Below are 12,794 nucleotides of genomic sequence, written 5' to 3'. Positions count from 1 at the left end.
TTCTGCGTGGATTACAGACGTCTCAATAACGTCACGAAAAAGGAAGTGTACCCTCTGTCACGCATTGATGACTCCCTAGACCGCCTGCGCCATGTCACCTACTTTTGGTCCCTTGACCTCCACAGTGGGTATACTTGCAAATAGAGGTCAACGAACGCGACCGAGACAAGACCGCTTTTATTACTCCCCACGCTTTGTACGAGTTTAAGGTGCTCCCTTGTGGCTTGTACTCGGCCCCTGCCACATTCCAACGAATGACGGACACCGTGCTGTCTGGCCTGGAGTGACAGCTGACATTCTGACGGCGCCATCTGGTAGCCGAACCTGTCTCCCAGCGCGTGGCCGAACGTCTTTTGTCTCGAAAGAGCGCGGCTGTTCGGCAAGCCTCGCCCCAGTAAACGGCTGTACTTCCCGCGTCCTGCTACGTTTGTCGGTGACAATATTCTGTGAGAATCGACGTGCGACACATGTTCAAAAACAGATCTTTATCTGTTGGAAGCCCAGATTGTGGATTTGGGGCTGAACTAGAAGATTTTCTTGCATCAATTTTGGAACCGAGAAAAAGAATCATGTTGTATTTAAGACCACAGCCAGCTTTAGGAGTGCTCTACTGCTTTTATGTGCCTTGTCACGACGTCATGGTTTGTTTGCGCAAAGAAATGTTGTTGTGGTGTAATTAGCAAGGTCGTCGAATAGACTGAACATATTCAGACGAGGGACGTCAGACAGGTGCTATCAGAAAGAAATGAAACGGGAACAAGAGAGGCGAAATGCCAACACAAAAACATAAACATGTTCGCTTCTGCAGAGCAAATACAAGCGAGGTGTGTTAACACTGCTAAAGGGCGGTCTTCAAGCCTTCGAAGTGAAATTAGTCGCACTGGTGAGCTTTCCTCTGGTGGTGCTGGTGAGTATTTGAATGTGTGCTTTCCACAGCTAAGATCTTGTTTTGTTGTGTTTCAGTTGTCTCGTTCGATCGCGTTTCATTTTGCTGACATTTCTCTATCACAGTTCTTTAAACGTGCAGGCAGTCTCTAGAGGTGTTGCAAATATAAGTGCAGCCTACAATGTCTTTTTTCACACGTTCTCAGTACCCTCAAGAGCTCGAAGGCATTAAAGATGCGGGGAGAAGACAATTGTCAGTACTCACATTTGACACTGAATACTCACAATTGACCGGCTTGTTAAGCAGCGAGCAATGAAGAAAGGAGATTTCGTTATTTCATGGTCCTTATTAAGAAACTTCCAGAATAAAAGGTGCATTTCAATGGCGGCCGGCTTACCTTTGATGATTGGCGCGAGGCGCCCCGCATAATGGCCAAGGTGCAACTCAGATATTCGCAGTTTTGTTTGAATGGTTTTTATAAAAAGAAAATTATTTTTATTTGGGCCTATGGGGTTTAACATCTCAAAGCGGCTTTGGCAACGAGGGGCGCCCTACTAGTGGTCTGGAGAAAATTTAGACCACCTGGAGTTTTTTAACGAAGTTATTTAACGGGTCAATCAAATGAAACCGCCGCTGCCGTGACTGAACCGGCATCCTTCAGGTCAGTAGCCGAGTATTGTAACTTTTAGCCACCGCTGCGGCTGCTACAAAAATGTTAAAAATTTTTCTGTAGTGAACAAAGTTAGTATTGCGCAAAAAAGTAAACAGATCAGGCACAGATTCAAGGATACGGTGGCAAAGAGATTCATCATCATCATCATCATCATCAGCTTGACTACATCCACTGCAGGGCAAAGGCCTCTCTCATGTCTCTCCAATTAACCCCGTCCTTTGCCAGCTATATCCTATTTTTGCTTCTAAACTAACAAAGGCAAATAAGTATTCCTGGCCAACATCTTAGATATGTAGAGATGCTCATATTTTTGCCTGAACAGTTCTTATTGGTATAGCAAAAAGGCAATGGCCAAGGTAGCTGTATATGTGAAATGTGTCGCATTAGTTAAGAGGCAGTTAAGTAGCTCGTCCCTTCATTGCATCCCGGTTTGAGTAAAAAAAATATTAGCAGCAGGCTGAGCATATATAAGAGCCTGGAGACTGACCTAACCTGTTTCAAAATTTTTAGGCTGTTACAGTGAGGTCTAGTGCCTTATCTTTCAAATGACGAGAAGGAAGAGCATCGTATGCCGTCCCCTATTTTCTTTATTCTTACACGAGGTTTCAGAAGCTATGTCATGGCCGTACCTTTGGTTTTACTCGTACATTTTTCATACGCTTGCATTGTGATGACTTTTTAGGGCGCAAGGGCAATTTCTGGCCAGCGAGTGCAATAGCCCAAGACGTTTCCTTCAGAGGAAGTTGGAGTCAAAGACCCATTTTGGAAATCTAGTGTTCATTGTATCACCGGTGAGTATCCGCAGCTGTGGGGTTCGGTGGCGCTCTGCCATTTTAGACTGCAGGAGAAAACGGCGAAAATAACGTTCATTCCCCAGACTTTTTTTCTGCCTATAGCTCTCGCCATATCCTGAACATCGTAATCTTCTCGAATTTTCTCTTCGGTACTTATTCCATAGCCGCTTGAGCATAACGCATGCGATGCTAATTCAGATCTAAGGCGCAAACATCCAAAAACTCGTCAGATCCGTGCCAATACTTGCGATATTTTGTGCATAGCAACTAAATGTTTCCGAACTTTGGTAACACAAATGCATGACATATATTAGAAAACTACCCAGCAAAATCCTTTGCGGTAAATTTTTTAAATTTTTGCGTTTAGTATGATTTTCATGCCCGCACGGAACTAAGACTATCACGCGTTAATATAAGTTTAGTGCGCATCTGGTGGTGCACAGTGAGCATTGCGAAATCCAAGCTGGTTCCTTAGCTGGTTTCTGAGTTCTGAATGCCAGCACAGTAAAGTCAGGTTTATTCCTTCCGTTGTTATACCCATGGCAAAATTTAACGCAGAGATGCCCGAATAATAGTTTTCTCTTATTGTGTACTGCATTAGAAATAAAACAATATAAACAAAAATTACAGCCGATTTAGCTTACTTGGACAAATGGAAAGTATGTGCGCTGGTTCGAAGCGTTACACTTCGCTTAAGGTGTGAGGCTAGGATTTCAAAGTCAGGCTTCAGGCAAAGACCGGCGAAATCGGTGATTGGAGACCCTAGTTGTAGCGCAGTAAATTTTTTTGGAACCGCTTAATGCGCCTTAAGAGGACACAAAGATAGCGGTGTGTTCTGGATCCACTGCACACGGTTGAAAGTATGCAATGCAAAGCGCGAGAGAATGGCAGTTAAACACGAGGGGTGGTCGGTTGCGGCGATAGTGTAATGCTGTTTTCAGTGGCCAGCGAAACTGGTCTGTTCGCGCCGCCGCAGGCTCGAAACCCAGGTGTGCGCAGTCAGGTCTAGCCGGCTTCAGATACTCAGACGAGGTTTTTTTTTTCAAGATTGGAAGCCTTAGTGCTAGATCACTAAAACATTGCCAAATGTTTGCCCCAAATGTACGTACAAAGGTGGGCGAGACTAGGGAACACTTACGTTATCTTCTATAAAGGTAATGTTTAAAACAAAGTCCTGTCCTTCAAGCTAGCCAGATATTATGGCTGCGGGGCGGCATCAGAAAACGAATATTGACTCATCGCGTATCATCGGCGGAACATAAACACAGCGTTGAAGAAAAAAATAATGCTATGCTAACTATGCAGACGCGATATAGAGCTGTCAGTGGCGCAGACACACAGTTTTTCACCGGAAACAAAATATTGTCTTGGCATCCTTTGCACTGTGAACAATGAACGAATACCACGCCTTCAGATGAGGAAAAATAAAATTGCCTTCATTTCACTTTTAGCACTCTCAAGCCCTCTGAATTGGATAACGTAACCTCCATTTTGCAGGTTTTGAATTTTTGATGTCATCGGCATGTGAACTAATTCTATGCGCAAAGCTTTTCCACCAGACACAAACGCTTAAAATGGAGCATTTTCCTTTAGGTATGGAAAAGAGTAACTCTGCAAACACGGAACACATTCGCAAGAAAATACATTTACACTGACAACGGCAGCGGTGCCAAATATGTAGTCTGCGACAACCTGTTTCGCAACTCTACAAGCGCAGCTATCAAACGATGCCGAGACGCTGTTGCTATAGAGGTAAGTTCACGAGGAAAGTTTCTGGCTGGTATTTTTAATTTGCGCTTAATAGGCTCATTATAGAGCGAAGGCAAAAGATTGCGTATTTAAATGTGCAATAGCGTACCTCCATTTACATCGCTCCTTAAGTTAGCAGGAACGTTCTATTCATTTTCTTGTATATTTTAATGTTGCCTTTTTCGGTCTAGGCTATCTCTGCGAAATTGGTGCCCTTTGAGAATCATTGGTCTTTTCTATGTCCCATCAAGTGACGTTCAAATGAAACATTTTTATAACATCGTGGTTCTCTTTTTCTGATGAATGAAGACAGCCGGCTAATGGTTAAGTGCATAACTTTCCTTCAGAAGAAGAATTCAGTCACTTTTCATCGAGAAAAATTGAAAAAAAAAGCATTCTTTCTCGTGTCAAAATATACAGGCCGATGTTTATCATCTTTAAAACATTTTTAACCTTGAAAAACTAATGTATTGCAAATGGAAGAATGTAGCAACACCGGTACAAAACCCAAATCTATGGACAATAATTTTACCACACGTAATTATTAGAAGCATTCAGATTAGTTATCAAAGTTCAAGAGATTACACAAATTGAGCGCACTTTTTTATTTTGAAGACAAGAACTTTTAACATATTTTCTCGAGCCGGATATTGCTCTGTTCTTCTAGCTCTGGAGCCCACTTGGTTTTCGGTATGCAGCAAATCTTCAGATAGCTATTTAGGAGCCGTGCTTAGCTTTTGTGAACACCTGAATTCATAGCTGCAGGAAATAAAGAATGACCACGCTTTCCATTCAAATAAAAAAAAATTCGAAAAAGGTGCGCAAGAATAGGCCCCGGAATTTTAGGGCTGAAAACATCCTCCTTAGTTGTTAAATCTTCATGCTGGTATTTGAGCAGCCCGATGAGACGTGCTTTGTTAAACCGAAATGTGGCTGTAAAGAAATAGTTTAATAGTTTTTCTTTCCAGAAGCTCCACCGAATCACCTGCGACAGGTGCTTAACTGGTTTATATAGGCCGGTATGCCATTGCGGCTCCGATTTTTTCTCTTAATCCTAATGGCGCACTTCGAGGAAAAAAAAATTAACAGAACTTTGATGCGTACTAAACACAGCACTTCAAGGGGTCGAAGTTCAAAGAAATGGCACCGCTTCTCACAAAGAGATAGCAATTGGGAATCATTGCGAAATTTTTTTTGAAAAATTAGAGCCTTTAGGTGCGCCTAAATTATTACCTGAAGGAAGAGCAGCACTGAATAAAAAAAAATAAGCCGTTTTTGGTCGTAAAATTTTGGGAAGTATGGCTTACATGACGTGCTTTGATTGCATAAAATATTGTCCGTGCGTTATTTTTTCAGCGATTACTGTAGAAGCCAATGAAGTGCCTTCTTATCACGAGGAAGCACTGAAAGTGAACAAAAAATGAATAAATTCTTTAATATAAAGAAAGGGCTGATTACGTTGTTTAGTTGCTTTAGACTTTATATAGCGTTCAAATAAAATTCATTGAACCGAAAATAAAAACGATACCTTGCTAAAGGCAAGCCGGGCTAAGCAATTTACGCAAACACTTTACGCAAAGAACAGTTAAGGTTTCTGGAACCAAGAACAAGTACGTCTTTCTGAACTTTCAGTGGATGACAACACAGGTTGAATTCTTAATCATTTTGAAAATTTTGATTTCTCAACTGCTATTCATGTCAAGAGAAAATATATTAATTTTTTGCTGCTAATTACAACGCGCATGTCTTTAGCAGTTACAGTACGGGAGAAGAGAAGTCAGGGTAGGGTTAAAATAATTTTTCACAACGCTTTACTTCTCCCGGCTTTTCGTTTTCAGTGTGCTGTAATGTCAAAGGACAATAAGTTATAGCCACTAACAAAACAATTGCACTTTAAGTGTACCGTCATTTGCTGTAGGCACATGTGATTTGTATTCTGTGATGGTCAGCGTAAAACGGAGCAGCGGATGCGTTGCTCTATGTGAGCGCAGTTTTATTGTCGCAGTTGTGTTAACCGATAATTAACAGCACAGCCCACGGACACCGAAAGCGAGTCTCTAGAAACAACACTAGAGCAATAATAAATTATTTGAAGCACACCCGAGGGTATAATCTTTAGGCATGACGAACCGTTATCACTGAAAAAAAAGAAAATGTGGTTTCAATACTCCTTCAAAGTGACAAAAAACAGTTTTCTGATCATCTTAGAAACATTGCTAGGCAGTCGGGTATATTTTTCGAGACTGACAATGAAACGATTTGCAAACACACATAAATTGCGCGATCGAGCAACGATGCTCGTCCGGGACAGTAAGAGTCCATGCCTCTTCCTATGAACCTCTTATATGAGGCCTCCAATTCAGCAGCTCTGCCTTCCCATCCAGCTCTTCCCATCCCGCTTGACCTAGTTTGCGCACTACCAATATTTCTAATCCAATAGCATTCTGTCTGTCCTGGTTGTTTTGTTGGTGTTGCATATCTCCGTCCAGTGAACTCTGGCCTGATTATCTTTCTGTTTATCCTTTTCTGCGCTGACATACAAAGAACCATGGTCTCCTATAAAATTGACCATAGCTTAGTTCGGATTAATCGAAAGTGTCATCTGTAGCATATGACACGTAGAACAGCTTGTAAACTGCGTCACTTTCTGCTTCCCGTTAGCTTTCCTAAATATATTGTAAATGACCCATCTAACTCATTACTTTTTGATGTAGCATTCACAAACGTACGCCCTGTAAGTTTGTCTCCAAATCTTAGACACTAACTTTGTTTCAGAACGAGCGCATGTGACTGTGTAAATGCTTTCCAACGGGTAAAAAGTTCATAGTGGCGGATATATAGCCAGCAGAGAACATGTAATTATCGACGTTTCCGCCAGTACGACTCCGTTAGGTGGAATCATGGTCTCGCTTCCATCGGCAGCCTGGTAGTGCACGCACCATTAAGGTGCGCCCATCCGAAAGAATTCCTAAAAGGGATCATCCATTAGCGTTCGTTCGGAGTCATCGCATCAGTTCCGGTGTAGGAGCGAACAACTTTCTCGTCGTCGAATGCGTGTTGCACCTGCCGTGTCTTGTCACGACCTAGAATTGGACCCTCAAAGAGCAAAAAAAAAAAAGTATTTTCTGTGTTCGGGCAAACATTAGCTTGAAAATTGTCTACCGCAGAAAGGAGACACTTTAGATTCTGGTACTCAAATATCAGTGCCAGCAGTCGCGAAAAGCGGTCGTAAAAATGTGAAGCCTGAACTACAGAAATTTACCCAATCTGTGGCAGCTACTTGGTAGGGAAAGCGAAAGCACGTGCACAAAAATCCCAAAGTCGTAGGCTGTTCTCGGCAGTACGGCTTTTGCAGCATGCCTTTTTTTTTAAATCTTGCTGCATTAGACTGCACTGCGACTGCATTTAGCGGTTGATTGCTGCCCTATCAGTTGCGTTCTTACGTCAGTGATTCACAAAAACAACGACGCCGTATGGCCTCGGGTAGGAGAGATTAAGTTACATGCGGCAATAATATTTCTGAGCACCATGAAGCATGTCAATAAAAACGCTGTGTTCGAGTTAATCGGTGGCACAGAAATTTGCGTGGTGTAGTAATGAATTCCCTCTGTAGAACTAATCTTTCCAGCAGATAGTGTGTCGTGAATGCGTGGATTCTTATATATTTTTAATACCGCTTTCGCTATTTTCAGATATTTGGCAGTTATAAAATGGGCTCAGGAAGACCGTGGAAAACAGCGATGTAACAGTTTTGCGACAACAGCTGATAATGTGCCATGGACACCAACCTCCAATGCACCGAACGCCAGTTAGAAACATGCAGATGTCTTTATCTCGCTTTTTGACACCTTAATTCTAACTGCAATTACTCATTACAAAACCTCCACTACATGCGGAGAGCTGTGTTAGGAGCGGATGGGGAATCAAATCAGAAAAATCTCGCAAAAGGTCTAATTCTACAAAACATTATATTTGGTATCTATAAGGTCTTTTTAATAGCGTCCTGGAAAGTTATTGTCGGAAGCAGCTTAGAAGTGATATAAAAAATGTTTCTGTGACCGTAGGCAGCAACACAGTAAGCGAAATTTCTAAGTAACGGGCAAATCTCAAGCCCGATCACTCGGCTGTTGCACTGCCGCTCGCGGCAAGATTGCTGTCACCGGAAAGCTGGTTTGACTGCAGTTCCACTCTGGTAAGAGTCCTGTGTCTACGGTGAAAAGCAACTGAACAGAAAGTTAAAATACGATGGCCAAAGTCGATCCTAGGTAGAAAACAGCTACTTAGCCTCGGCTGGCCTGGCGTGTCTCGTGACGCTCAGCGCGCCCTGTGTGCGGCTGCTGATCGGTGCCATTTCTCGGACCTTCGTCTTCTGCGGCGGCTACACGGCGTGACAGCACTCCTTTGCTGAGCGAGATTCTGGGCGCCAGCGATGGATCGTCGCACGTCTCAGACGAAGCATACGTGCGGAAAGCGGAATCGCAAGCCTGTCATCACGAAGACGGAGCGATCATCGGCAAATGAATCAAACGAAGCGAGGAGCCTGTCGCCATCAGCGACGAAAAAGATTAGCGTGCTGTGTGATCAGTAACAAAGACAAAGAAATGAGGCCGGGAGAGAGATATACGAAAATTCCTTGCGTTGTTTCAGTTCAACGATGCGGCTGCAGCCCAGAGCACTATCCACCGGCTGATGGCGGCCGCCGATGCCATCACTGAGCAGCATCGCAGTATCACTCAGGCCCACCTACGCTTCGGTGTCGACGCCCGGCAATTTATTTATTTCAGAGGTACTGCCAGACTTCGCAGAAGGCCTTTGGCAGGAGTGAGCATACATGGTGAAGAAAGGACAAAAAAGCGCTACAAGATATAATAATGATAACAGTCCACCTGCTTGAGCAGATTAACACCGAGAAGAAAAGAAAAAAAGAAAAAAGAAAAAATAAGAAAGAAAAACGCTTTGTACAAGCTCGCGCTGTTCAGGCATATAGAAACAACACTGGCATATAACACAAGAACACTGGCATCAATAGCACGCTTTAGTAAATAAACACTAACGGTGGACATACGCTGATCCATCAGCAATGACAATAATCACAACCACAAAGCAATATCAATAGCGGGAACCAAAAACGCTTAGGTTGAGTTAACTTATGGACTTCAATTTTGATAAGAAAGATTCGACAGTCGGGCATTCCACAGCGTCACAAGGCAAAGCGTTCCACTGACGGACGGAGGCGTTCCACTGACGGACGGAGGCGTTGGCGACGCGTATACACCCAGCCAAGGTGCCGTGGTGCAGTTCGCACGGGAATAATATTCTGTTTTTGCGACAGCGCGGTACGCGCCGCCCGGTTGACGCGATTACGACGAGCTTCTGACTAGCCGGCGCTGCAGGGTTCAGGGACACTTGTAACTATGCTTTGTTGCCTTGGTAATAAGTTAGGGCGAAGCGTCCAGCGTCCGCGTCTCAGTTCGCCCGGTGTCGGCGACGGAACGGATATAGCGCTCGCTCATTCTCAGGGCAGAAATGGACCACCATAAAAAAAAAAAAAACACCAAGGGCTGAATAAACAATGAACGAAGATATACGGAGGCCCTCACATCCAAAGAAACTGAACATTACAGTCCTGTGCAACTTCAGTGCCAGTTTTATCAAAAGTGTTTTTAACGTGAATTCCCTGCTTAAAGGGAGCCTAGCACGACAACGACTTCATGAATTTTCTTGCGTTTTTTTCGTTCTGTTTTATGATAAATTCTTTAAGCAATGTTGTTCCTATTTTTCGGAACTACTTTAACAATATTTTTTTCATTTTGTTACCAATTTTACTTGAGAATAACAAGCGCATTATGGAAGCGTGGATAAAGTTTTCTGTGCAGAGCAAAGTCAGGCAGCTAAAAATATTTGGACAATGTTAATGCATAAACCATCTCTTAGGAAAAAATGAAAGTGACTGCAGACTCTTACCCTCTTTTGTTGTCGCGCCAGGGTTACTGCAAATTTGGTACAGCTAGGAAACATTTAAATATATATTTTATCAAAACTACTAAACATATCTCCGTGAACGTTCGTATTTAAGCATTCAGAGGACTTCCTATAAGCATACAATATTTCATCTCTCTATACTAAGAAATAAAAATGCAGCTCCTATACAGGCCTGTCCCTTTAACCCGGGACACGTTCCGCAGCCTCTAACGGGAGTCTTAAGAGACACTGCATTTCCACGTATACTGATCAATGTCATTTCTTTGAACACTCCTACTTATGAGGTACTAGAAATTTGTCTGTGAGAGACTTGCACAGGAGCAACAAAACTAATAATTTACGATGTTCAAAAATAAGTTGTATGCTGTAAACTATTGAATCAAGGTGCACACACACACCACAAACTAGTTTTCATGCAAACACTCGTCTTTGGCACTTGGTATCAAACGGGCTTTGTCAAAGGCTGTCGCACTGTACATGTCTGCAATAGTAGTAGTGTGTAGGTGTCTTTCGCCTGCTGCTTTTTCTCGTATAACAAAATTATATTTTGTTTACTGCTCGTTGACCCGTGCACTGAGTGCTGAAACCTTATCAGAGAAACCTTATCAGCAGCTGTTAGGGCACTGTAAACAAATCTGTCACTTCCCTACAAAATTCGGGAATTTTGACGGGAGAAATATTAGCACCACGTGCAGCTGATAGGGCGCAATTTTAAAGTTCTCTAGTTGGGGCTTTTTTTCTTTGCACCCGTAGTTCTGCTAGCTTTGGAAGCTAGAATACAAAAAGAACAAAGCTTCGGCGGTATTGCGCGTTGTTTTCTGCATTTGCTGCGTACAAGAAAAGATGGTTGACTCTTTCTGGCTCAGAGAAAACTTATTTCCCTTTTTTCTTAGGACGAAATGCATGAAAATACTTCAAGCCAGCGCTTTCCAGGACGCCTCACTCCCATGAGGTTAACGTCTTCTATAGAGGCCTTATTGTGCTTCGAGCGCATTGTGGGTGAACTGACATTCCACAGCAGAAAAAAAAAGAAGAAGAGTAATGCAGGCGAATGAAGGCCTTCTTTTGTACAGGCGAAAAATAAGAACTCTGCGTTCGACATCTCGCGCATTCTTGGCAATATTTTATATCTTATTCGCCGAAAACTATGGTGAAATGGGCGGGAAAATGATGAATACAGCTACGCGCTTTGCCCGGTAAGTTATTTTGGGGTTTTAATTTCGCGCTTCGTTAGGTGTTTAAGGATGAAAAGGGCTTCGTTCTTAGATCTGGTTTTGATATTTTAGTGCGTATGCACTAGTTGCATCGCTAGCAAAGAAGCTGTCCCGTCTTTGGATGAAGCTCCACCTGCCAGCTGCCAAGTGCCACGGTGATAGGTGGAGTGTGCTACTACTGGGCCAGTCGCTATCGAAAAAGCCGTTATGTGTCCTGGTGATGCTTCTACCTGCACGGTGCCAGCTGCCATAGTTGGCAAGTCGCACAGTGGAGTGAGCACTTTCAGGCTGGAGGAAAAGGATGAGAGGGTGAAAGGCGACGGGCTTAGGGTGCAGAAGTATAGAGAGGGGAAATCCTCCTTTCCTTTTCGTGCGCATGCACTTGGTGGGCCACTAGCCAAAAAGCCGTGATTTGTCCTGGTGAAGAAGCCTGTTGATGTCCTGGTGAAGGAGGAAAGCCAGTTTAGAGGCGGCTGCAGTCATGTGGAAGAAAAGAAACTGCGTCCCGCCAGCTGCCGATTATATCGCTATTATAGCTGTCAATATCATCCCCTTGGCGAGTAGGAAAGCCGGTTTAGCGGCAGCTGCAGCAAAGTGGACGGGACGAAACTGCGTCCCACCAGCTGCCGATTATATTGTCAGTAAAACCGTGATAAGTATCCTGTGTGAAGGGGCCATAAATGTTGTTCTAACACACCAACGCTCTACTGCTGCAGGAAGGTAATCGAAAATGTTTGCATTAGTGCCTTTATTTTTTACTGAATAGAATGCGCTAAGTGTGGCAACATTAATATAAGTCCTCAAGTTTTCGTCTTGATAAATTGGTTCTTTCAGAAAGGAAGTGGCGCATTATATTTCGGACATCTCGGCGGACACCTGAGCCACTCCTTAAAAGAAGGAATAAAGGATGGACTGAGAGAAGAAAGGAAGAAAGAGGTGCCATTAGTGGAGTGCTCCGGAATAATTTTGACCTCCTGGGGATCTTTACCCTGCACTGACATCACACAGCACACGGGCACATTTGTGTTTGGCCTCCATCGAAACTGGGCCGCAACGATCGGGTTCGAACCCGGGTACTCCGGATCAGTAGCCGAGCGCACTAACCACTGAGCCACCGCGGCTGGTAAATGTTCACCTTTCCCTTTTGTCATCTGGACCACCCATCGATTATAATTGCCCGGATAGCTCGGATGAGCGTTCTCAGCAATATGACCAAGATTTCATATTCTTTGGGGCGGCTCGTTGACCGCCTCACTTATATTATTCTGTATTCATATTTCATCGTTTGCTCAGCATGACGCAGTACTTGTTCATCTCACGTTTATGTTAACTATAGATTGACGGGAGAAAGCCGCCTATGCCTTTAGCATTATTAGGCAGCCTTCTCTCTGAAATTTATAGCCGTGCCAAAGTTAGGTTAACGAAATTTGAGAAGCTGCTATGAGGGACAAGGGCTGTGTCCTCCCAAGAAATGTGTCACTGCAAGCATTTTGCTG

Source organism: Amblyomma americanum, chromosome 6 (genome assembly GCF_052857255.1).
Source record: "Amblyomma americanum isolate KBUSLIRL-KWMA chromosome 6, ASM5285725v1, whole genome shotgun sequence".
Classification (NCBI taxonomy): domain Eukaryota; kingdom Metazoa; phylum Arthropoda; class Arachnida; order Ixodida; family Ixodidae; genus Amblyomma; species Amblyomma americanum.
The sequence above is the reverse complement of the archived record's forward strand: the minus strand, read 5'-3'. Positions refer to the sequence as shown.